The sequence below is a fragment of the Marmota flaviventris genome, chromosome 3 (genome assembly GCF_047511675.1).
Source record: "Marmota flaviventris isolate mMarFla1 chromosome 3, mMarFla1.hap1, whole genome shotgun sequence".
Classification (NCBI taxonomy): domain Eukaryota; kingdom Metazoa; phylum Chordata; class Mammalia; order Rodentia; family Sciuridae; genus Marmota; species Marmota flaviventris.
In genome coordinates this window covers 112,375,564-112,400,041 of record NC_092500.1, presented here as the reverse complement: position 1 = coordinate 112,400,041, position 24,478 = coordinate 112,375,564, and the positions used below count along the sequence as shown (strand labels likewise).

The window sequence follows — 24,478 nt, the reverse complement described above, 5'->3', positions numbered from 1 at the left end:
ATCCAGGACCCAGGGGCAAAGTTAGATCCAGCCACAGTCCCAAGAGTCCCCATGTAGTGGCCCAGTTGGTGTTGAATACCTTCAAGGAGCAGCAGGAAATTCCCAAAAAAATACAAAGTGACACCTGGCAGTGGACCCAGCTTCACCTGCTCTCCAGACATCACAAAGGCTGAACTGAACAACGCACGCTTGACCTCTGACAAAGCCGTGTTTGAGCCCAGCTCTCTCATTCTCTTATTTCCTCTCCAGATAGGACCCATACAACAAGCTCTGAATGGGGATTCTTTTCCCCAGATTCTTTTCGGTAAGGGTGGTCAGGGACCAGCCACCTGGCCCTGTTGGGAGGTCACCTGCCAATCAGCCTCCCTGGCAATACTCTGGCTCCAAGACAGGAAAACCTGCTGCCCCAGCACCTGCCATCCATCCTTCCTTCAGATTCTTCAACCAGCTTCCCAATTCTCCTGTGCCTTGGTGAGCCAGCTGGAAATAACCCCTCTCCTTCCAGCAGCACACTAGTCTCTGGAGATCCTCCTGCATGTCTCCTGCAGAGACTCATAGAAAAAGCCGTTGCTATCCACTAGCAACTCGCAGAGGTTCCGACCAACAAGAACCATAAGTATCCCTCCTTCTGGGTGCAGAGAGATCCTCCTGCCTTTGTCACCTGAGCAGGTCCACCAGGCTGGGAAGCTCATGACACCCCCTTACCTTCCTTTTCCTCCACAAGAGGAAACTGAGGTGAGGCACCAAGAGCAGCCAAAGAAACTGATGGAGGTGGCAGAGGAGGAGGAAGGGGGGGAGGAAGGGGAGGAGAATGAGGATGGCCTCCAAGAGACAGCCAGCCAGGACAATGGGGAATGGGTGCCCCTAGAATGCTGAAATAGCTCTATCCAAGCCTCTGGAGACCTAGGGAGACCTGCTGCTATGGAATCCAGTCCTAAGCCTCAGGAAGGAAATACCTCGAATGACAGCACCCAGGAGTCGCCTGTGAACTTCTTCCCTGATTGTTGGGCATGGTGGTGTCCCCAGTTTACACAGATCTGCTGAAAATGTGCTGAGTTTGGAGCAGCCTGATGCAAGGGAAGGAGGAGTGCTACCAAAGCCAGCCCCATGCTGCCAGAAAAGTGGGCCAAGGAAGGGCTGGACGAACACCTTCTGCTCAATTCTCCAGGTTCCTAGGGGTCAGGTAAGGGAGGCAAGACAAAAAGCCTTTACCTGGCCCATTCCAGAGCTGTCCTCCACCCACATCTGCTAGGCAGAGTCCCCACAAGAGAAAGAGGCCCATGCCAATGGCTCTGCTGCTGCCATTGCCACTGCCATGGCATGGAGGTGAGCTGCCCCCTCTCCTAAACATCCTCTTGTTTCTATGGAGGAAGACGTGGGCACAGTATGGAAAAAGGTCCTGGGTCAGAAGAAGAGCAGGATCTTGGAGGATGACATGGAGGCCTTAGAGGGTAAAACAGAAGCTGTGGCAGCCTATACCACCACAGCCTTCCCTTTCTTTCTCCCAACATGCCTAGGCCCCTGTAAATTCACTGACCCTGCCCGCTGACATTTCCCAGATCCCAGCTATTCCTGCCATCTCTCAACTAGCAGCCCAGGATGCTGATCCTGTCTGTCCTTCTACCTCCCTCCACACCAAATAATGATAAGGGGAATCAATAGATGTCTTCCTCTGCCTCCTCCTTCTAGCACTAGTCCTCCCTTGAGGCCCAGTCCCAGTGTGGAGGTTCATGATAGTGAATATCAACACCCTACTCACTTGACAAGAACTGCAGCACCTCCCATTTCTCACTTCCCTACACTTCCTATCCCTGAGACTTTTCCCCTTGCAGAATGGAATTCCCATCCCCCATGTGCATAGATTCTTCTCCTCCTCCTTCTCTTTCCTTCTCTACCTTTCCTCTAGTCCCTTCCACCCTCAACCCAATTTACATTGGCCAGCCCATAACAACAGCAAAGGTCTCTTCCACCACTAGAGCCAATGCTTCTATGCACCAACCTGGAAGGCAGCTGTACTGCCTGAGGTCACTGCCATGGACACTGGCCCCCCTTCTAAAGATGTGATTTTCTGACCACCCCCAACAGCAGCTCCTGCACACTTCCCCAGCTCCACCACCCCAGGCATCACAGGCAGCCAACAAAGAGACCAGCTTCTACGGGCCAACCTACACCTCATATCTTCCATCTCAACCCCAACTAGAACCATCCCTTTGTCCCACTAACTACTCCCCCTTATGGGAGCCCTCTTGGACAACAAGGGAAAGCCTCTCTCCACAACACTCTTCTGCTCATCATGTTCCCAGTCATGGATCTGTCACTGGCCTCCTTCCTACAGGCAGAGCCTCTGCACCATCCTCCTCCAAGCCAGCCACCAAAGATGCTATGGATACAACTCCAGTTTCCCCCTGTCTCCCAGAATAACTCCAGCCCATACTAGAGTGTTTCCTGGGAACCTCCCTCCCAGTGGAAGCATTGCCTCAGACACAGTCTCCACTAGTTGGCAAGCCCAACTCTACAGCATCCCAGCAGGACACAAGCCACACCTCAGTTCACATCTAGGGCTCCTGGTGGACAGCAAGAGCACAACTCTTTCCCCTTGAAAAACCCAGGAACTCCAGCACTGTCCATGGGTTTAACCTCTCCACAGTTCAACCACAGAGTGGCAGCACAACGCAGCCAGGACTTGCAGATATGCCATCACCTCAGACGTGATTTGGCGTGTCACTCCACATCAGGACAGCCTTTCCCAAGAAGCCAGTTGTGGTGAATGTGAGCACAGTCACAAGATCTGACTAATGAGACTTACCACCTACCTTCTCTACCTAGAACTGATTCTAAGGCAGTACTTGGCTTTTGCTAGCATCACTCCATTTCTGCCATGACCTTGGGACCTGCTGCTGCTAGTAGTTAAGGAAACATTGGGTTTGGCGTGCCCACTCCAGGTTCCATGTTCAAGTCTGGAGCCCAGTCTCAACCACTCGAGATCTGAGGCACCTCTCTGTGGAGCACAGCAGACACTCAACTTAATAAACTCAGGCTTGATAACTAGCCTGCCTGATATGAGCTCTGGACCATTTTCTCTGGCTTAGACCTAGCTAGGGTGTACACTACTAGTTACAGGTGCTCCCTCTCCCCTTATCTGTTTGCCTCAATGGCTTTCTCTTTCCCCAGTGTTATACATAAACTCCTGTTATTTCTAATTAATCTGTGTCTGTTCATGTGTATTCCTTGCTCTTTGACTAGATAGTGGGCAAAAGAAGTAGCATGTGTGCATGGGGATGTGTGGAGCCCAACATTATGGAAATTTTCTGGGTCCCAAGGAAAAAGACATGAAGCAGTCACCTTTATGACAATTTGCAGAATGAAGCTAGATGGGACATTAAGTAACACACTAGACCCACTATTCTTGAGTGTTATACTTTTTTCAGAACACATTACTGTGCCTAGCTCTTTAAATGTGTATATTTGAATAGAACTGACATATCAAAAGCCTCATATACTGAAAGAATACAATTTTTCACACATTTTGTGGCTGTCCATTCCCTTAAAACCAATGACCCAGTGAAGAATATGGACCTATCTCTTACTCCCCAAAGTTTCCTACTGCCCCTTCCTGTGTTCTGTGTTCTACCTTTCTCTATGCTTTTTCAATCCATGTCCCCAGACAGGTGGGATCTGCTTTCCATTACTGTAGCTGTATCATCATTTTTTTTAGAAATCTATGTAAATGCATTTGTACAAGGTCACCTCTTGGATTTCAAGAGGAAGCAACAGTTTTGTGTGAGTCTATAACCCATTCCTTTGTTTTGCAAAATCATATTTCATTGTATAGATATACCACAGTAAGTTTACTCACCCAGCTCTTAGTGGATACCTGTGTTACAGTTTTCAGTTATTAAAACTAAAACTGGTATGAATGTCTCACAAAAGACACTGTAGAATATAAAAAGGAATAGAAGGCCAGTGTCATATGCTAAGAATAAGCTTAAAATTTTAAAGAGGCTAATTTCCTTCCTTCTGAAGAAATGGAACCAATACCAGTGCAGAACAGTTGTAGTTCCTACACATTCTCACCAACATTTTGTGTGGTCAGACTGTTAAACTTTAGCTCTTCAACTGGCGTGCAGTTGTATCCTCTTATGGTCTCAAATTTTATAAAACTGTTGACTGTGATGTGAATTTTTGTATGATTATTTGATGTGTATATGACCTCCTTAATGAAATCTCTTTTCAAAGCATTTTACCAGTGCTTTAATTTTAATTTTATAATACTTGGACTTAGCTATTTTTCATATAGAGAGAAGTTCTTTTTGAATATGATTTGCATTTTCTACCAGTCTTTGTCCTGCTCTTTCATTCTTATAGCAATATCTTCCAAATATCTCTTCTTTAATCTCAGTTGTCATTTTTGCTCTTTTCTGGTTCTTGTTATGATATTGTCTGTGATATAGGTAATCTTCATCTCACCCAAGAGCATAAAGACTTTGTCCTACATTTAGTACCATAGATATTTCATAGATGTATGTTTTGCATTTTGGTCCTTGATCCATTTTCATTTAACTGTTTTTTTAAATATATATATATATATTTAGTTGTCAATGGTCCTTTATTTTTTTAATTTACATGTGGTGCTAAGAATCAAACCCAGTGCCTCACACATGCTAGGCAAGAACTCTATTACTGAACCACAACCTCAGCCCCTCATTTAATATTTATATACTATGAAGTAGGAGACAAAATTCCATACCCATATAATACTACATGTGTCCAGAACCAAAGTATATAATCTTTATATACTATAAAGTAGGAGACAAAGTTTCTATTTTTGTATTCCATACACATACATGAGTCCAGAACCATTTTCCAGAAAGTCTCCCCTTCCTCCTCTACACTACCTTTGTACCTTTCTTCAAAATCAATTGTCCCTATATGTGTAACTTTGGAATTCTCTATTCTGTTCCACTGATCTATTATGTCTGACTCTTAATTATAATAAATTCTCTCCCTGACTGCTGCTGTTCAGTTACTTGTGCAAATTGGCTTCTAGCATTATGGCATCCAATTTTACCACACATAGCTACATATATCTAAAATGCATTTTATAAAACCATGCAGCATGGGTCTAACTGGGATTATTTCCAAAAGTCACTTTAAATATTGAGGTATAAAACTTCCATATTATACAACCTGATACACTCAAACAAACTTATAGTAATGTGTCACAAAAAAAAACTGTTTAGCATAATGAGGACATATACGGTGTTGGTCAGAACTCACACACAATGCATTTGAAGGTCTCAACAAAAAGAATCAAGCAGAAAAAATATATATATAGTATATGGGTATGGTATACAACTTGAAGAACTTGAAATAATCTAGTCAAACAAAGAAAAGATGTGAAGAAATGAAATAAGAGGGCACATAAGACATTTTGGACACCGTTTAATGAACAAAAGTCCACATTTTTGGAACATCTAAAGGTGAGCAGAGTAGAGGTAAGGACATAGAAAACCTATTCAACAAATTCATAGCTGAAAACTTCCCTGATCTTCAAAGATATGGACATCCAGGTACAGGAAGTTTATGAGATCCCTGACATTGCCTGAACAGATATTCACATGGGGTATCACACTCAAACAGACAACATACAAGACAGAGAAATAATAATTCAAAAATCTACAAGAAAAGGCATCAAATGACATTTGATTTCTCAGCCAGGAGGGAGAGGAATGACATATTTCAAGTGTCGCAAGAAAACAACTGCCAACCAAGATTACTATACGCAGCAAGGCTATTTTTCTGATATGAAGGGAAAAAAAAGAACTTCCAGGACAAATAAGTGAGGGAATTTATACCAACTCCAAAAGGTTCTTGTGCCTTATATTAGAAGAATCACATAAAAACACAAGTGAGACAGGAATAAGATTCTTGATTCTTAGGCTCAAGCACAAAGGAGGAAGCTGTAGTGGACAGAAATTCTAGGCTGACTCAAATAAAGGACAGTTGTGCACATCTTTTATGGCATCTACAGGGAGGCGGGAAATTATCCTATTGAGCTCATTTCATGCAGAGGTGGAGTTTCAGTTGTGCCTATGATCTTCTTCATCATGCCTCTTGGTGTGTCTCATGTCTCATTGTCATCTTAAGTCTCTACCTCAGGGGGTGATTTTTTTTACTATGTTAATGAAACAAAGGTATGTATGGACTACTTTAGTGACTATTCTACACATGTGCTTGATTCTCAACACCTGGACTTTTCCCCTTATCATGTGGGAAAGTTCCTAATTGGAATTTGGAGTAGGGCAGTAATCTGTGGGTTTGTTTTTAATTGTCTTACTTTTCTTGGACCTGGCTTCTTGTTACCTCTGTTGACTACACAGTCTTTTAAGGGTAAGCTGACTTTCCAGCTTCCCATCTCCAGGTATATTACCTTAATTGCATAGCCTTAAAGACTGGTCCAGTTTTCAACTCCCAATGTTCTGGAATGTGTGTTTACTCCCATAAGACTGAAGCCTACCTAGATTAACTGTCTCAAATTCAAGTCCACCAGACCTGCCTTACAAAAAAAAATGCTTAAGGAAGTCTTACATCAAGAACTGAAAGAAAGATAGCTATTGTCATGAAAGTGTGTGAAAGCATAAATCCCATTACAAGAGCAGATACACAAAAGGAAAATAGAAAAGAACCAAACATTATCATTACAGTAAGCCTTCTCAGTCCATGGTTATGTGGCTCTATCTCTTATAGCCTGCAGCTGGGAAAACGTTATAGTAGGGAGCTCATGCTGAAGCAAAACTGCTCACATCATGGTAGCCAGGAAGGAAATAAAAAGAAAGAAAAAGAGAATGGGGCTGGGTCCCAATATACTCTTTAAGAGGATACCCCCAATGACCTAACATTCTAACTTCAGGAGGCCCCTCCTCCTCCCAATAGTTTATAGCTCCCAATATGAAAACTTCAAAGGTTTTCAAAAGAATGACTGATTCAGAATTTTGTGCCTAAACTATAGGCAGCTACAATACTGTTGGCAAATTGAACAAAAGAATGATGGGCTATTTTAAAAGGTCAAATTAATATAACATCAAAATCTGTATCGTTACTATTTTGTTAGTGACTTTACTATGAATTTTAATAATATTCAATTCTCCATACTTAGTAAAGGACAATATAGTCAGAAAACTTCTGCTCTTTTGTTGACCATCAGTAGTAATTATTAATCATCATTTTTCTTTGACAAGGATTCCTGATGGTAACATCAGATATGGAATATTTTCATTCAACTTATACAATCAAAAAATCACCTCTTGTGTCTCTAGATCTCACTAAACTTGTGCCCACAGGCATGTCCTGTGAATTAGGCTAGCAAATGGTCATGTTCCATTGATCTCTTGTCATCAGTATGATGAAAATCAGTATCCTAATATTTTATTTTTTTTTTTTAGAATTTTTTTTTAATATTTATTTTTTAGTATTTGGCGGACACAACATCTTTGTCTGTATGTGGTGCTGAGGATCGAACCCGGGCCGCACGCATGCCAGGCGAGCGCGCTACCGCTTGAGCCACATCCCCAGCCCCTATCCTAATATTTTAAAGATCAAATAGGTACAAGAATATCTAAGAGGTTAATAACTATAAATATTTGTATTCTGATAGGATGCTCGTAATCTTTTGTGTATCACAGATTTAGTTATGTTAGTAGTATAAGACATATCACACTTTGTTATGCAAAGTATCTTTTATGTTCAAATTAGACTAAAATATCTTGCATTCCTAAGTATGTTACATAGAGATATTGTTTCAAATATACTACACTTTTATTTTGCATTCTTTATGCTATAGGTTTTTCCTATAACAAGTTTAAGAACCATTTGTCACTATGAAATTCCTTTTTCACAATTCTCACAAGACTTACATACAAGTTAATTGTTTTGCTAGTATTCAAATCAAAGTTTATAATATTTCTGTTATTACCAACTTCATTTTACTTTGATTCAAAAAATGTTAAAATCATATAAATTATTAATAGTTTATAAACATGGTTTTTCTAAGTTAATTTGTCAAAATCAAATGTGCTATTTATCCATATCTTCCAAATTGTATTTGCAACATTAAATTGGACTTGGCCTGATGATGCCTTCACAGTTGAGTCCTTGGTAACAAATCCCAATCTAATTTAGTAGTTAAACTAACTGATAGACTAGTTTCTTGAAAGGAATAGGTAAAATCAGGCAATGATAGCAGCTGGGCTTGTCCATTGCAGAGCTGTAATGAGCTGCACTGTCTTTGTAATCAATAAAGTGTTTTTGTGCCTCATGTCAGTTCATAAATATGCCACATGGCACTGCAAGCCCTAATTCCTTGACCATGTTTTGATTCTGAGGGCCAATTGGCTTACCAAACCAGGTAAGCCAATCTTTCCTTGTTTTTTTTTTTTTTTTCTTGCTTAGATAAATTTTACTCAGTTTAACTCATCCAAGGGTTTTTTTTTTCTTTGAATATTAACTATTGATTGAAAATTAAAAGTTTATTCATTCTAAAATAATTATAAGGAAGTGATTTATGTTTATGATCTATTTACAGCTTTGGAAATACAGGGTGGGGATGTAGGTAGAGCTGACTAGAGTTGGCCCTGCTTAAACAGCCCTGCAATTCAGCCTCGTGGTACCGACCTACCGGTTGGCCAAGGAAGGGCGCCGACTGCAGTATCCTGGAAGGCTTAAAGCTGTGGTGACAGCTGTTGGTCTTGGAGAGGTCAAAGAGCAGAAGCCAGGTCATAGCTGCCTCTTTCACCAACTCACATCCCTGGTCACCTACGTAACAAGCTGCGCTCCTCCTCCACAGACCCAGCAGCACCCTTCTCATGTTGGTGCCCTAGGGTCTTGTGTGGGGCAGGAGCCAGGGCGTTCTGCCTGAGGATGCTGCGGACTGTGCCGAGGCCCCCAGCCCCTGAGCCCAACCACTCAACTTGGCAGTGGCCTTCCTGGCTCCCGCCGCATAGGACCCCTCCACCATTCCCCAGGCACTGATGAACACGTGCTGCAGAGAGCAGCAGGTAGGGAAGGATCAAACCCGCACTGGCAAGGGGCCTGTCCTCAGGCAGGCAGAGGTATCAAGGTTGAGAACAGACACTCAATGGGGAGGGGACACCTTCTGGATTAGCACCGAAATTTTGTCCCCCCTCCCTCCCAGATAACGGCCAAAGCTGGAGGCGGTTAGTGCAGCTAGTGGAACCAAACCGCAGGGCTCCCGCAAAGGGCCTGGTAGGCTGTTTCTACACTTTCCATTCCTTCTGTCTTGGGGTCTGAGCAGACAGAAAGATCCTGTTATTTCTGACCACCATCTCTAGGGGCCGAGTTCATGGCCAGGTTTGGCCAAAGTGACAGGATGGATTTAGAATGTGATTGAAAGGAAAGTGAGAAAGCAAGAGACAGGCAAGCAAGAAATGAAGGATGGAGACCAGGCAGAGATCCACACAAAAGTTTATTTGTCATAAAGCCCATCTTTCTTTAGAGAGGAGAGAGGCCCCTAGATATTCAGGTGTTCAGCTGTTGTGGGGTAAGGGTTTGGAGTTGTAGTTGTGGAGCTATGGGGTAGGCTCAGGTACTTGAATTAGAGCTAGGTGGGTGAGGAATAGCATGGGATTGGCTTAGGTGATGGCACCATGGGGTTTTCCAGAGTCAAGGGGCAATGTCCTTCTGAGATTAACTTAGGGTTATGGTACCATGGAGTAGGTCACTAATGGGGGTGGGGTGAGTTCAGGTAAGAGGAAGTACAGGAAAGTGAAACATCTCATAAGATGGCGGTTATCATTTCAGATGGCTGCTCAAATGTTAAATCAATACCCTATATTCCTTTCTTTTTTGTTTGCTATTGGGCCGCTCATGGGATGGTGGCTTAGATCAATCTTCTGTAGCTTCTTCCTGCTGGGAAGGGGCCACTTCTGGACCCTTGTTAGGGCTGCAGGATGTTATTGAGGTAATGGTGAGAGTTGGGAGTTGGTGGTGATGCTGACTCTGGATGGCCCAATTTTGATGAGGGGTTGGTAGTCCTGTAACAGAAGTTGGTTCATGGTTTGGTTAGAGATTTTTTTACTCTTGTCTTGAACAAATCTAATGATGCAGGGGTAAGCATTGGCAAAAGGCCTCTGACAAGGAGAGGGGTCAGGAAAGGAAGTGCCCACTGAAGAAGAGGATTACTTAGCTGCCATCCTCCAACAGAGGAGAGCTGTTGTTTCCAACATTCAAGGCCCTGTTGGAGTTTTTTGTCTTGTCTTTGACTACATCAGATTGGTTGACATAAAAACAGCATTCCTCCTGAAAGTATAGACAAAGTCCACCTTTCTATGCTTTTAATAGGTCCAGTCCATGGTGGGTTTGTAGGACCACAGAGGCTAAGGAGTCCAATTGATTCTGGAAGGTTAGTATAGACTCTGCTACTTGTTGGATATCCCCTATCAGCTGATTGGAGAGCTGATGAAAATAGATAATGGATGTGGTTATTCCTGCCTTTCCTGTGGCTAGGCCTGCCATAACCCCAGGGTGGCTAGTAGGGAAACAAATTGAATAGCCCATTTGTGTTGAGGGCTTATATGAGTAGGGACTTACCAATGAGCTTTTTAGGCCTAGTGAAAGGTTAATAATCTTGAGAACTGTTTGCTAATCTTGTTCCCAGAATGTGCTGTCCCCAACTGCAGAATGTACTCCCTTACCCGGTTGCACACAAACCGCCCACTTGCCCTGACCCGTCAATGAACTTCCCTCCCTGCCCTCTCCAAGGAAAGTATATAAGCTCTGCTTAAGCTGTTCTCGGGGCTCTCTGCTCTATTCAAGTGAGCTCTGAGCCCCAGCATGCTGGACCCCCAATAAACCCTTTGCTGTTGCATGAGACAGTCTCTTGGTGGTCTCTTCCTCCGACGCTCGCCCAACCTTTACACTAGAAGACCAATATTAAATGACAGAAGCCAATAATCTCTCACCAGGAGGTATGAGGGCTGAGAAGTTGTCCCCATAACAAGATTGGAGAGAACAAGGCCTTTATTTGGGGATATAAATCTTTAACATAGCCAGAGTTATCAGGAATGTAAACACAACAGTTAACTTTTAATGTTACAGATGTCCATCCCCATAAGATATAGTTAAGCTATTTAATGTCATCTGATCCTGTAAAACCTTTCTACTGGTATGACCTCTGTGTCTAGTAGAGAACTCTTTATTTCTGTCACTTAGGGCTAGATAATCATGTTAGTAAATATTAATCTTAACTGTGTAGGAGGTTAGGAAGATTTGTAGGTCTCAAACTGACTAAAAACTTCTGACTTGGCAGTTTCACTTAATAGTTATTAGGCATTCCTTCCTAAGACTCTCTCTTTTGTAGCCTCCAGTCTTACTTATTTTGGGGGGTTAACACAAATGTATATCCTAAGTTATGTTTAACTATTATTTTTTTAAATGCCTAGGGATGGCTATGTTTTGGTTTTAACTGTTTTTGCTAGGTGTTTAAGATAAAGCAAGTCAAACTGACTTTTGTTTCTATCTGTTGTTAAAGATCAGCTGAGCTCCCATTTAGAAGTCATTCTTTGGGGAACTTGAGAGCAGATTTTAGCTCTGCTAATGCCATTTGTGCTAGGATGGGTTCAGGTCTTGCTGATCATGTGGCTTCCTCTGGAAGCATCAGGGATGTCTCCCTTCTCCAATGACCCTCCTCTTCATAGCAAGTGCACTGATTGGCTTTCTGTTCTCCAATGGCCTCATTAATCTCCCCAATTAGGAAGTTAGGTGGCCCGAAGTGGCAAAGTTCTTTAGAGAAGTTTCCTGTTCCCTGGATTCAGACTGACTTGAAAGGCAAGAGTCAAATATTGGTTTTCTTGGCCCTTTTAATTTAACTTTAATTTTTAAGTCCTGATCTTAAACATCTAGCATATCAGCCTCACCATACTTAAATTAAGAGTACTAGGCTTTAACTTTAATGTCTACAATCTTACAGTCATTTTTCCTTTTTATTAATTGGGGTCTGTATTATACTGTAGGTGATGGATTATTATCTTAAATTAACCCAGGTTGTGTGTTCTTGAAGTAATACCTCTGCAAAACATTAACAGGCAACATTTAGATGGATTTATACGGATTTATAAGGAAAATACAAAATAAAATTAACAAGAGTAAAAACATATTACAATATTCCAAAATGAGAGTTGTTGTTTAACCACAGTTGTATAGTCCTTAATTCCTTCAAGATTACTTGCTCAAAAAATCAAAACTTATAAACAATGTTATGGGCAAATTAATGTTTTAAGAAATCCTTGTCCTTTTAACATAGATTAAACTTTGGTTTATATCAGTAAATTAACAATTGTCCTTTGGGGGGAAAAAACAAACCTTAAATAGCTTTGACTGATTGTTTCACATACATAGAACTTCTTTATTGCTTATTTAAACCCTCTTATTTACTTCATCACATAAACACTTTCTTATCCACAAACACTTCCTTTTCCTTCTATTAAATATGGTTTCCATACCTAGAACCTTCTAATTTCTCTTTCCCATCTATTAACCCTCTTTTCTGTTTACATTCTGAAACAATCCTTGTAAATTCCTGAATTTAGATAAATTATTTCATTTTAATAAAAAGAAATACTTTATGTTGTGATAGTCAAGCCAAAGTGACTCCATTTTGTTTAGTAACTCTGTTTTGTAAAAACAACCGTGCCAAATAGAAAGGTCATGACTGGGGCAAGTTGTTCTTTTCCTTTTGCTATAGAAACCCTTAAGAACACGGAACTACCTAATGGGGCATGTTTCTGTAACTAGGGTAACTGGGCTGTGTTTCTGTAATTGGGGTGACTGGGCTAATTGTGACTGGCTAAACATCCCGCCACATGACTGCACTCTCCCGCTTTTATAACTTGGCTTGCTTGCATTGGATAGACACCCAAACATCCCTTTTGTGGCTTTCAGGCTTATAAGGAGCAGCCTTGCAATTGTTCAGGGCTGATCAGGGGAACAGCTTTATGTTCTGGTCAGTCACCACCAGTGTGCTTCAATAAAAGCTTGATTCGATTATATGTGAGTGGTCTGGAGGTGAATTTATGAAACCCTGGGGTGCTGCTTTAACTATAACAATGTTATTTACAGTACTCTTAATTGAAATGGTTGAAACTTTTGGGCCTTTGTATACAGAAATCTTCTATAAACATTTGTATATAAAATTACCTCTGTTTACCATTTCCTGAAAACACAGTGTTCAAGTATATAAAATTATACCTGTTGGAACTTTAAATTTTTAATAAACTTTTTAAGTTGTGGCAAAGCAACTTTAAATCCTTTTATTTTTCACTTACCAATTTATGAAAACATCAATCATGTCACCCAGTGGAGTTCAAGGAGTTAAGAATACTTGGTGGTATATTTAACACTTAGCATTTTAATCTTATAAATTAATCAAATGTCTAACAAACACATTTTTGAGAAATCCCATGTCAAATCTACTTTACTTATTTTTTTAATATATGTGCTATTTTTCTTTTTCATTTTGTATTGATTTTATAAAAGAAAAATAAAACAACAGCAGAATGCATTACAATTCTTATTACATGTATACAACACAATTTTTCATATCAATATATGAAAAAATGAATGACCCCAAATGAATTGGTGTCAATATAAAATATGTTGACACCAATTCATGTCTTCATACACGTACTTTGGATAATGATGTCTATCATATTCCACCACCTTGCTAATACCATGCCCCCTCCCTTTCCCTCCCAACTCTCTGCCCTATCTAGAATTCATCTATTCCTCCCATGCTCTCCCTCCCTATATCACTATGAGTCAGCCTCCTTATATCAGAGAAAATATTTGGCATTTATTTGGGAGGGATTGGCTAACTTCACTTAGCATTATCTTCTCCAACGCCATCCATTTACCTGCAAATGCCATGATTAAATCTCTTTCATTGCTGAGTAAAATTCCATTGTGTATATATGCCACATTTTTTTATTCATTCCCTCCACTGAAGGGCATCTAGGTTGGCTCCACAATTTAGCTATTGTGAATTATAAACATTGATATGGCTGTGTCTCTGTAGAATGCTGTTTTTAAGTCCTTTGGGTATAGACTTAGGAGAGAGATAGCTGGGTCAAATGATGGTTCCATTCCCAGTTTTCCAAGGAATCTCCATACTGCTTTCCATATTGGCTGCACCAATCTGCAGTCCCACCAACAATGTATGAGTGTACCTTTTCCCCCACATCCTCGCCAACATTTATTGTTGTTTGTCTTGATAATAGTTGCCATTCTGACTGGAATTACTTAGAGTGAAAAAATCTACTTAGAGTAGATTTGATTTGCATTTCTCTAATTGCTAGAGATGATGAACATTTTTTCATATATTTATTTGTTGATTAATTCTATATTCTCTTTTGAGAAGTGTCTGTTCAGGTGCTTGGCCCATTTGTTGATTGGGTTATTTGTTTTTTCAGTGCTTAGCTTTTTGAATTCTGTATATACTCTAGAGATTAGTGCTCTATCTGATGTGCGAGGGGTAAAAGTTTGCTCCCAGGATGTAGGTTCTCTGCTCACCTCACAGATTTTTGTTTGTTTTGTTTTGTTTTGTTTTGTTTTGCTGAGAAGAAACCTTTTAGTTTAATTCCATCCCATTTATGATTCTTCATTTTAATTCTTGTGCTGTAGGAGTCTTATTAAGGAAGATGGAGCCTAATCCCACATGATGAAGATTAGATTAGAGCCTACTTTTTCTTCTATTAGACACAGAGTTTCTGGTTTAATTCCTAGGTCCTTGACCAACTTTGAGTTGAGTTTTGTGCATGGTGAGAGATTGGGGTTTAATTTCATTTTGTTGCATATGGATTTCCAGTTTTCCCAGCACCATTAGTTGAAGATGCTACTTTTGCTCCAATGCATGTTTTTAGCACCTTTGTCTGCCGCAGTCCGGCTGGGCAAAATAACCAGGAGGTGACAAGCAACTTGAAGGTTGAAGCGGGAACTGCTTTATTGGGGAACAACAGCGGTATATATACCTAACTGATTACACACAGCTTGACTCAATTAGCATCATCCAGATACAGCAATCAGCCAATAAGGAATCCCCATCATCTTAATGGCTCAGTGGCGTTGCCTCACAAACCACTCTTCCTGGCAAACTGCCAGGCACCATCTTGACTTGATTGCAGCCCCTAACATCTCCCCCCCTTTTGTTTTATTAAACAACAAGTATGTGTGTTGAGAGCCACAGCCAAAGGGGCCCCAGCAAACTTCCAGCTGCCAGCTGATGATTGGCTCACAGCGGCCCCAGCAAACTTCCAGCTGCCAGCTGATTGGCTCCTCTGCGGTGATGCTCATTGGGCTGTTTCCCAGCCCTTTCAGACCAGGGAGCTGCTCATGGGGGGACTTTTTTGGCTCCGCCCACACAACCAGCCAATCGGCCTCAAGAGCAGGAGGAGTGGGGGGGGGGGGGGTTGAGAGGCTTGTGGGAAGCCGGTGGTGGCAGTTGGGCTCTGAGGGAATTCCTGAAGAGCTCCTGTGGTGCGGCATGTGTGTTCTAAAAATAAAGTTCGTTTCTGCTTGATAAGTGGCTCTGAATTGTGCCCAGCCAGACTGCAGCATATGTGGTTTAGGGACTGTGCCTGTTTTAGGTTGTCCAATAGTACATATGGTCCTTACCCGTCATTGGATGGTCTGACCTCAAGTCGTCAGCCTCCTGGCTTAGGTTGATACCATTGTAATTGGATCTTACCCGTCTTTGACTACCAGCCCAATATATTTAGCCATATTTATGGATCTGTGTAATCTATACAAACACCATAAACAACCTGCCACAAGCAGAAGGATATGGGCACTTTCTGAAACTGGCAGGTGAATGGGTAATGTGGGAACTCTGCCACCTCCCAAACAAGTGTGAGCCCAGCCTTGGCTCTCACAGTACCCCACCCCCCATGTACAATTTTATACTGTCCTTCCCTTCATGTTACCTTGTCTAATTCCCCTGCCTGTGACTCTCAGTCTCTCCTGGACCCTGGCAAGGAATCACATGAGCCAGAAACTGCTGCCTATGACTGCCTGTGATCCAGAGATCTCTGGCCTCTGCTGCATCTAGTGGCAGAGTGGATGGCAAAGTCCCTGGTCAGCCAAGTGCAGGGTCTTTTTTCCTTTCCCCTTCCCTCCCCTTCCTCTGCTTATCCTGTCCCCTTCCTTTCAACACAGGCAGCCATCTACCATGCATGGCTGGCCTGGGGACTGCTCTCTGCCCCTTCTAGTCCCTCATTATCTGGGTAAAGCCAGTCCTCATAGGGATAGTTTGACCTGTTAGTATTTTCTAAACCAAACTGCAACTAAGAAGGCCATGGTCCAGGACCTGTAGCTGAGGCTATCATACCTGGCCTCTTTGGGGGCTTCTAAGGGATTCTTAGATAGCAGAATGCTGGGTAGTCCCCACAGGATATAGTAGTCAGACCTCTTGACTGTAGAGCCCTCCAGGGACTAGCTCTAAAGTGTGGATCTTTGTGAGATGCAGACTTCTATGCATACTTCAGGGGACAAGTGTGGGTACACCTGGCTGCAGGATCCTGGTAAGCACTGGGCATATGGAGCTGGCTTAGGTGGGATGGGCAGAATTGGACCCTGGCTAAGGAGCCAGGGACTGGTATGGCCAGAATAGGTAGTGAGGCCCTCAACTATAGGTGACACATTGGCAGCTCCGCTGGGTCAGGGGATGGTGGCCTTTGTGGTGGGACCAATGGCCCTTGTCCCAGGACCTAAGTACAGATAGCCTCCTGTGCCAGGCATTGTTGCCCTGGGAGGGTGGCCTGGGATTGATGGTCCATGCCACTGGTTGTGTCCCTGAGTCTCAGGCATTGGGGCCCCTCAGGACCTGGGAAACTTTTAAACAGGATAGGGGCCCAGGACCCACATTCATATATATTTCCATGAAATGCTCCACTGCCTCAACTTCTCAGTTTTCAAGGTGAGGCTGCCATAGTTATCAGAGTGTTCTTTCTCCCATATATCCAGGACTCTCCCACTGTTGCAATTATCCTTTCCTTGTCACTGTAGACAGATAATTGTCAGGCTGTCTGTCTTCTCATCTGGACTGACCCCTGGTACCAGAATCACCTGTATCTCACACATTCCATTGTAGGAGCCCAGAAGTTGGATGAATTTGTGAAGGCATGTATGACCAGGGTGGGTGGATCCTCTGTATGCTGAATGGGACAGGTTTGTTCTGAGAGGCTGCATAGGGATGAGAGTCATCCCTGAATTTTCCTTTTAGATGAACTTGATAATCTAAAAAGAATCCTGCCCTTCAGACGTCATATTTGGATATAGACCTGCCTATCAAGCTGGAGTACTGGGGCCACAGAGGAGGAAACATATTGGAATTCACTTTGCTAGAGGATTCCAGTGGCTGATTAGAGTTACAAAGGCTGATGGGAGGGAAGGTCAAGAGCTCCTCTGAACACCTTCCTGGGACACTTGATGAGAAGGGCCAAGAGAAGAGGGAGGCTCCTGGGTAGCTGGTAGCTGAAGGGGTAGATTGAATACAAAGGGTAATAAAGGCCCAGGCTACAGTTGGGATGATCTCAAGGATCAGAGGGACATCCCAGGCTCTTTGGCATCTCACTGGTTTGAAATACATGGGAAGCTCTGTTATTCTCCAGGTCCCATCCTGTACTTGTTCCTATGTCCATCTCCTGGTAATGAAGACCAGAAGTAAGCCTAGTGGAACCAAGGACACACACTGCATATCCCAGTTTCTCAGCCAGCAGCAGTTGATACTATTTGATTTGTCTTCATTGTATGCTCCTGTGATAATCAGTAATGACTGGGAGGTTTGTAGCTGTGTCAACATGCAAGGTCATATACATGATGAAACGAAAAGAAGCTCAGCACATAGAATATAGTCCTATTTTTCACTTCCACTGCAAAGTCCAAAATAAGATTTTTTTTCATGGAGCCAACTCCTGACTCTACTGGAAAGATCATAATACATATCATAGGTATGTTTTGTGCAGTGACTCTAATTCACAGAATTCTTTTGTGTTTTTTTTTTTTTACACTCTAAATTTTAAAACCTTAATTGAACCTTTTTTCCTTTTGACTGTAGAGTCTCTGCTATTAGAACCCTTTTCCTACCACACTGATGAATGAAAAAATGAATGATAATGAACACAAAGAAAAGAAGCAATATTAAACAATGTTTCTGCTTCCACATTTACTACTTCAGTGTTTTGGATATTATTTGAGGCATTTGTTTCCATGTTTGCAACAAATTATATTTATAGTTCTAACAGTAGATGGGGTATCTCTGCAGATGACCATATGGCCACATAGGTAACATTCCTGGAGTGCAAGGACAGTATGAGGATTGGCATCTTCATTCAGAGTACTTTCCATACTATGTAGAAGATGAGGCCTTAGTCAAAACAATAATGGGCTAAAATTTAAGAGGTAAGAGAAAGGTACTTAAAAGTTAATAGTCAAACCGGAAGTGATAGTGCACACCTGTAATCCCAGCAACTCAGAAACCTAAGACAGGACAATGGCAAATTCCAGGTCAGCCTCACCAACTTAGTGAGACCCTGTCTCAAAATTTTAAAATAGGGCTGGGGTGCAGCTCAGTAGTAGAGAACTCTTGGTTCAATCTTCAGTACAAAGAAAATGTTATTAGTCAAAATTGACTTATTAAAGAGAAAATAGGCAATGAATAATATAAATTATCATTTTAAGGAATTAGGTATTTAATTGAAGTATGGGGCTGCCCATGTCAATAGAGGAGGAAGGAAGGAAAAGGATGAGGTAGCCTAGACAAAATTAATATTCAGGAGCATTCTGAAAAATAATTGTCCAGAGGGTCTCCTTCCATCTTCCATGCAATTTCCCTTCTTCCTCCCTTTCCCTTCAACGTCTCTTCCCTATCTAGAGGTAATCTTCCTTCCATGCTCTTCCTCCCTACCCCATTTTGACTCACCCTCCTTATATTAGAGAAGACATTTGGCATTTGTTTTTTGGGGATTGGCTAACTTCACTTAGCATAATCTGCTCTAATGCCATCCATTTCCCTGCAAATGATATGTCAAGATCATTGCCCTGTCATGTGTAACTAATTAAAACAAATAAAAAACTTTAAAAAATAATAATTTTCCAGAGCATCTTTAAGGGAAAAGATAGCTTTGATCACCAATGTAGCTTTTGTAGATTAAAATAAATATCAGGTGACTAATCTCTGCCTGATAGTGAAACTGTGAATGAAATGTCATCTGGACACATTGTCAGTAAAAGAGCTAGTATATTCCAAAGATGAGAAGAGAGTGAACCTGTTCTCCCATTTCATGCAGAGATCAGATATTGATGAAGGATGAGCAAAAATCAGGAGTGTCAGGGAAGACACATTGCAGAAGCCAACAGTGTTGGGTTCATCATGGGAATGAATACAACATCATGTACTGGTGTAGTCCTTTGTCAAAATGATCATAATCTTTTCATTTAAATGTCCTTTACCTATTTATGTATGATGTGTCAAAATGCATTCTATTGTTATGTATAACTAATTAGAACAAATTAAAAAAGAAAAAAAAATGTCCTTTACATCTAATGAATCCAGGGCCACCATTGGTGCATGAATCAGGACATCAGATTCTGGGACTCACCTGACACCCAGAAGCACTACCACAGGTACTGGATGCCAGCCTCTCCAAAATGGGGAAGAGACCATCATGTGGGATGTGTGTTGACATGCTCTACACATTAGAATCAGCTAGGGGATTTTCACATTACATTCCTGGGCATCTCAGCCACAAAGCTCAGACTCAGTGGCTCCAAGTGTTTGCCTCTCTGTGTGTCATCCCCAAGTCAGCAGTATCCTGGCTGAACTCTCCCAGTCTAGAAAATGCTCCATCCCAACCTCCCCAGGCAGTCTCAGTAAGTGTAGAATATCCTTTATCTAAGCCACTACAAGACATTAGCATTTATGTTAAAGATCCCAAGGTGATTCTACACGTTATTAGGACTGAAAATCATCAATGCCACAATGACATCACAATTTTAGGCACCAGACCTCACCTAGTCCCCAAAAGGAATGCAGAGTCAACTGCACAGGTGATTTTTCCTGGTCATGTACTGGGAAGGAGGCAGGGTGTGCAGATGTCTTACCTTGAAACTTCTACATTCTTCAGTTCACCCATACAGTAGCTTGCAGTCAGGGCTCCAGTTTCTTGATCTTGGAAACCAGCTTTGCTAGCTGCCAATTGGGCCTGATGTCCTTCTTATGAGAGACCATGGGACACAAAAGGCACCAGAAAGCCTACCCACCACATTCCTTCTTTGGGGAATTCTAGCAGTTGAGACAATAGATGCATCCACACTTCAGGTACAAGGGTTTTTCAAGATAGGTGAGGCAGATAGGATATCTGCATACTTCTTAGAAGAGTTTAGCCATGTCCCTCTTTAAGGGTCAAATGCATATGGGAGGGAATTTCCATGAATTCATTAACTGTTAATTTCAAAATGCCAGGACTTTTATTTGTGCAGAGCTATTATATTACAACTTTGTCATTGCCAGAACAATACCATAAGAGTATCTCCCTATCTTCAGAGATTTTAAGTTGTATTTAGAAAAAAAGTCACAGATTGTCACTTTGAACTGAAATAGAGAAAGGACCTCTGCTCCTGGAGTCCCTCAATCTGCGCTAATAGATGTGACATCTATGTCAGAAGCAGTGAAGGTGACATCATCTCACCATACACAAGGGACCCCTAGCAACTATCATGGATGCAATTAAGACATACATCCCTCTGTAGCCCCTGAACTGTATGCCCCACTCTGTGTCCACCACCCCTAGAGGTGATCAAGGGTGACACTTAGTGAGCAGCCTGACAGCACATGTGGGATGGAGTACTTACCAACTTCTCTCATCCCACTGGGTCATAACTGCTATTGATAGACATCTGAAAAGGGAAAACCAGATACACCACAGAGGACTCACCTGTACTGCTGGAATTTCCTGTCCTCTAGCTGCTTCCAAGGCAGCTCAAGTCACTGGAATTACAGTGATTCTGTTGACAGGAAACAGTAAAATCCTAATTCTGACAGGACATTTCTCTTTAATATGAAGATACGATTCATTGTACCTAGCATACTAATTTCACAAGTGTATTTTAGAGATTTTTTTCTCATCCTTTGTAAGTAAGGAAAGTAACTTATACACATTACACACGTAAAGCTTTGCTTATAATTCTAATATAGATTATTCAGCAGAATTGTTTATGCAATATCATAGAATGCTAGAATTTATACACATCAGAATTAGAAGTCACAGAGGCATGCATCCCATAGAGAAAATTTTAGAGTTTCTTTACTTTCATTTGTTTATCTTTCTTTTTAATTTTTTTTTAATTTTTTGTATGTACACATATATTTTAGTTGTTAGTGGACCTTTACTTTATTTATTTACATGTGGTGCTGAGAATTGAACCCTGTGTCTCACACATGCCAGGCAAGTGCTCTACCACTGAGCCACAACTCCAGTCCTTGTTTATCTTTCATGACAAAAATTTTTGAGAATTTATAAGAATAACTTAAACTAGAAAAAGGGACTATTAACATCCTAGTGGATTTCAGGCACTTCACAGCATCAGAAACTAATCCTGGGGGAGAGAAGGAAGGACATTTCCTCAGGGTGCTCATGTTTTCAGATACAAACCATTCACAGTGAGGAAAACTGTGTTCTCTTTTCTTTCTAACAAACCTGAGTCTTTTAATCTCCTTCTGTGTGCTGGCATTTTTATATAGCTTTTTTCAAATTTTAAATAACATGAATATAATCCAATTGATTTCCCTACCTCACAACAGATCATGTAGTAAATGAATCACCTACTTTCTCATACCTTATTTAAGAAGACCTTATTCTGTTCCTCTTCAAATGTAACTCTTCATGGGATAACATGAGATAGAGAAACTTGGGTTTGAAACAAAAGGACTGATAAATCAGCAGATTAACTGAAGTGATAATATTAAGTTCTACTTAATTCATGAATCAACAGCATTTTTATCAAATTTTAAATAATTAGAATGTAATGGTCCCATTCAAATATTGTTTTATCCTGGGATAAAATGACTCCAGGGAAACCAGCCTCAGAACAATGGGAATGGTCTCTGGAGATGAGCTATGGAGGCCAGACTAATGGAAAGTGGTTGAATAGTTTGAATAGTTTGTTTCATTTCTCAAATTATTATTTGGTGTTTATTTTTGCTGCAATCATATTCAAATGCAAAGAGAATTCAACCTCCATTGTTTTCTATTTATTAAAAAAACTGAAAAAGACACAACTCTAACTAAAAATGGTGAGCAGTAGGGTCTTCAATTTCTAATGAAAGATAAAATCTAGTGGAAATAACTAATATTGAGCTGACAAAAAGTCAGGTTAGAAACAACTATGACTTTGAGTTTCAGTTGAATTTGTCAGTCAATTGAGCTTATTTGTGGGTAGAAATGTGGGCACCATGTGTCTCATAGGAAGCATGAAATACCTTGGACTGTTTATTAATCCTGTCAAAACTTACAGAGAATCAAGAATCCTGATGTTCCCCTTAATGGACAAATGCACAGGTTTCCTTTGAGTGTCCAAGAGACCATTTCCATCTCTGTGGAGTAATATGTAAGCAGAATTACCAGCAGTGGAAGAGACAATAATATGTTGCAAAGAGGTCTGCACAGTGCCTAAATGTAAGTTTGTGGAAAACAGTAGAATCAAGAACCTAAGCCCTTGGAGCAATAGTGGGGTAGAGCCGGCAGCACTCAAGTGACAGAGAAGACTAAAGCAGGTAGTACCAAAAGAGAACATCCCCCAGGTCTCCAGGGGTCTGGTTAAGGCAGTAGCATGACCACAGGAGAAGGAGATACCAGTCATGGCAGGAGAGGAAGAACTTTCAGAAAAGTGGGTCCAGACATGCAGAATCTATAGGTGAATATCCATGATTCCACAGCACCATCAGGGTTAGGGTTGGGGTGATGATCTGTCATGTCTCACCTGCCAAAGGCCAGAGTGATTGAACTACAATGGGGGGACCAGAGACATGGAACACAGGCATGCAGCATTCAGATGCCAATTACCACTTTATGGAACAAATTTTATAAATTATTGGAATACTGATGGCATCTTTACTTAAGATTTATTAAGACCCAGCCACTGAGCCACCAATGAAGACAGAGCAGCCTCCCTCTTGAGCACCCTTGCTTCCCAATGCTGCATCCCCCCACCCCTCTTCTTCCATAGCTGCCTTATGCAGAGGAAGTTTCCTCAGTTGTTTCTAGCAGGAAAAAGGAATAATACTGTATGACCTGCTTCCTGCTGGCATTAAGGATTATATCCAAATAAGAATTCAACAGAAACTAGAGAAGGCATTTAAGAAGAATTTGCCTGCAATAGTACTGTAATTGAGCATATCAGGAAGTAATTCAGCTACTGGGTGACCAGCACAAGGACATAGGGTAGTTCCTGGTAGAGATTGGACTGAGCAAGGACGATCATGAGTTTTAAGTGCTTATGGCTCACTGAAGCTTAAGTGAGGATTACCTTGCAGTGAGTAGAATTTCCCTTCTTTTCCTTATCACAAGTTTAAACCCCTCAAAGCTTGTATAATGTAAACCATTTGGGGTTTGCTTTTAACTTGGACGAATATAACTCTTTCATGCAATAAACTAAAAAGAGTCATGCAGTCAGTAGTCTAGAAGTCCCTCATTTAAATAGAAGTCAAGAGGTAGGTGCCTGGCAGTGTCCACCCTGAAACAAAGCAATAACATGATGTTTCAACAAAACCCAGAGCCCCAGGATCACAGATGGCTGTGTCTGGCCAGAAGTTCCTCAGCTCTCCCTGAACAAGAGTCCCCTTCCCTAACAGTAACATGACCTGAACAATAAGAAGAGGATGAGATAAGGCAACAATGGCAGCTATATCACTAGGGGGAACCTTTGATATTAAAAAGAGTTCCTGGTGTCTCTTACCTGACCAGGTGGGCAGACCTCAGATCACCTTCCTTCCAGTGAGGTGATGCAACATCTGGCTTTCCACAAAGGTTTTCTTTTTGACTAGACATATTCTAGCTAAGGGGTGTCCAAAACAATAGAATGTGAGGTCAGTCTAATATCAGTTAAACTTTTCACAAGGAAACAAGTACCAAACTAATATTATCAGTCATGCAGCTAGCTATAGAGCTTGCAACTCACCAGCCACAGCTGCCCAGTGCCATGTGAAATATTAAACTGATTTATGTTTTTCTATTTCCCTTCCAATTTTAATGTTATGTGATGTATTTAAAACCTAATTTAAATAAACTAGTTTTCAGAAATTAAAAATATGTATAATTACTATGAACAGCATTGGCTCTTAACAATAGCACACAATTGGTACTTTTGAATCATTTTCATCACACATATTAAGAAACAAAATTTCCGAATTCTGCTA

General features: G+C 41.4%; 1 pseudogene; it reads right to left on the bottom strand.

Annotated features, from left to right (window-relative positions):
- Positions 1-17,597: 17,597 nt before the first annotated feature.
- Positions 17,598-20,452, bottom strand: LOC114095840 (ret finger protein-like 1; annotated as a pseudogene).
- Between the last annotated feature and the right edge of the window lie 4,026 nt (positions 20,453-24,478).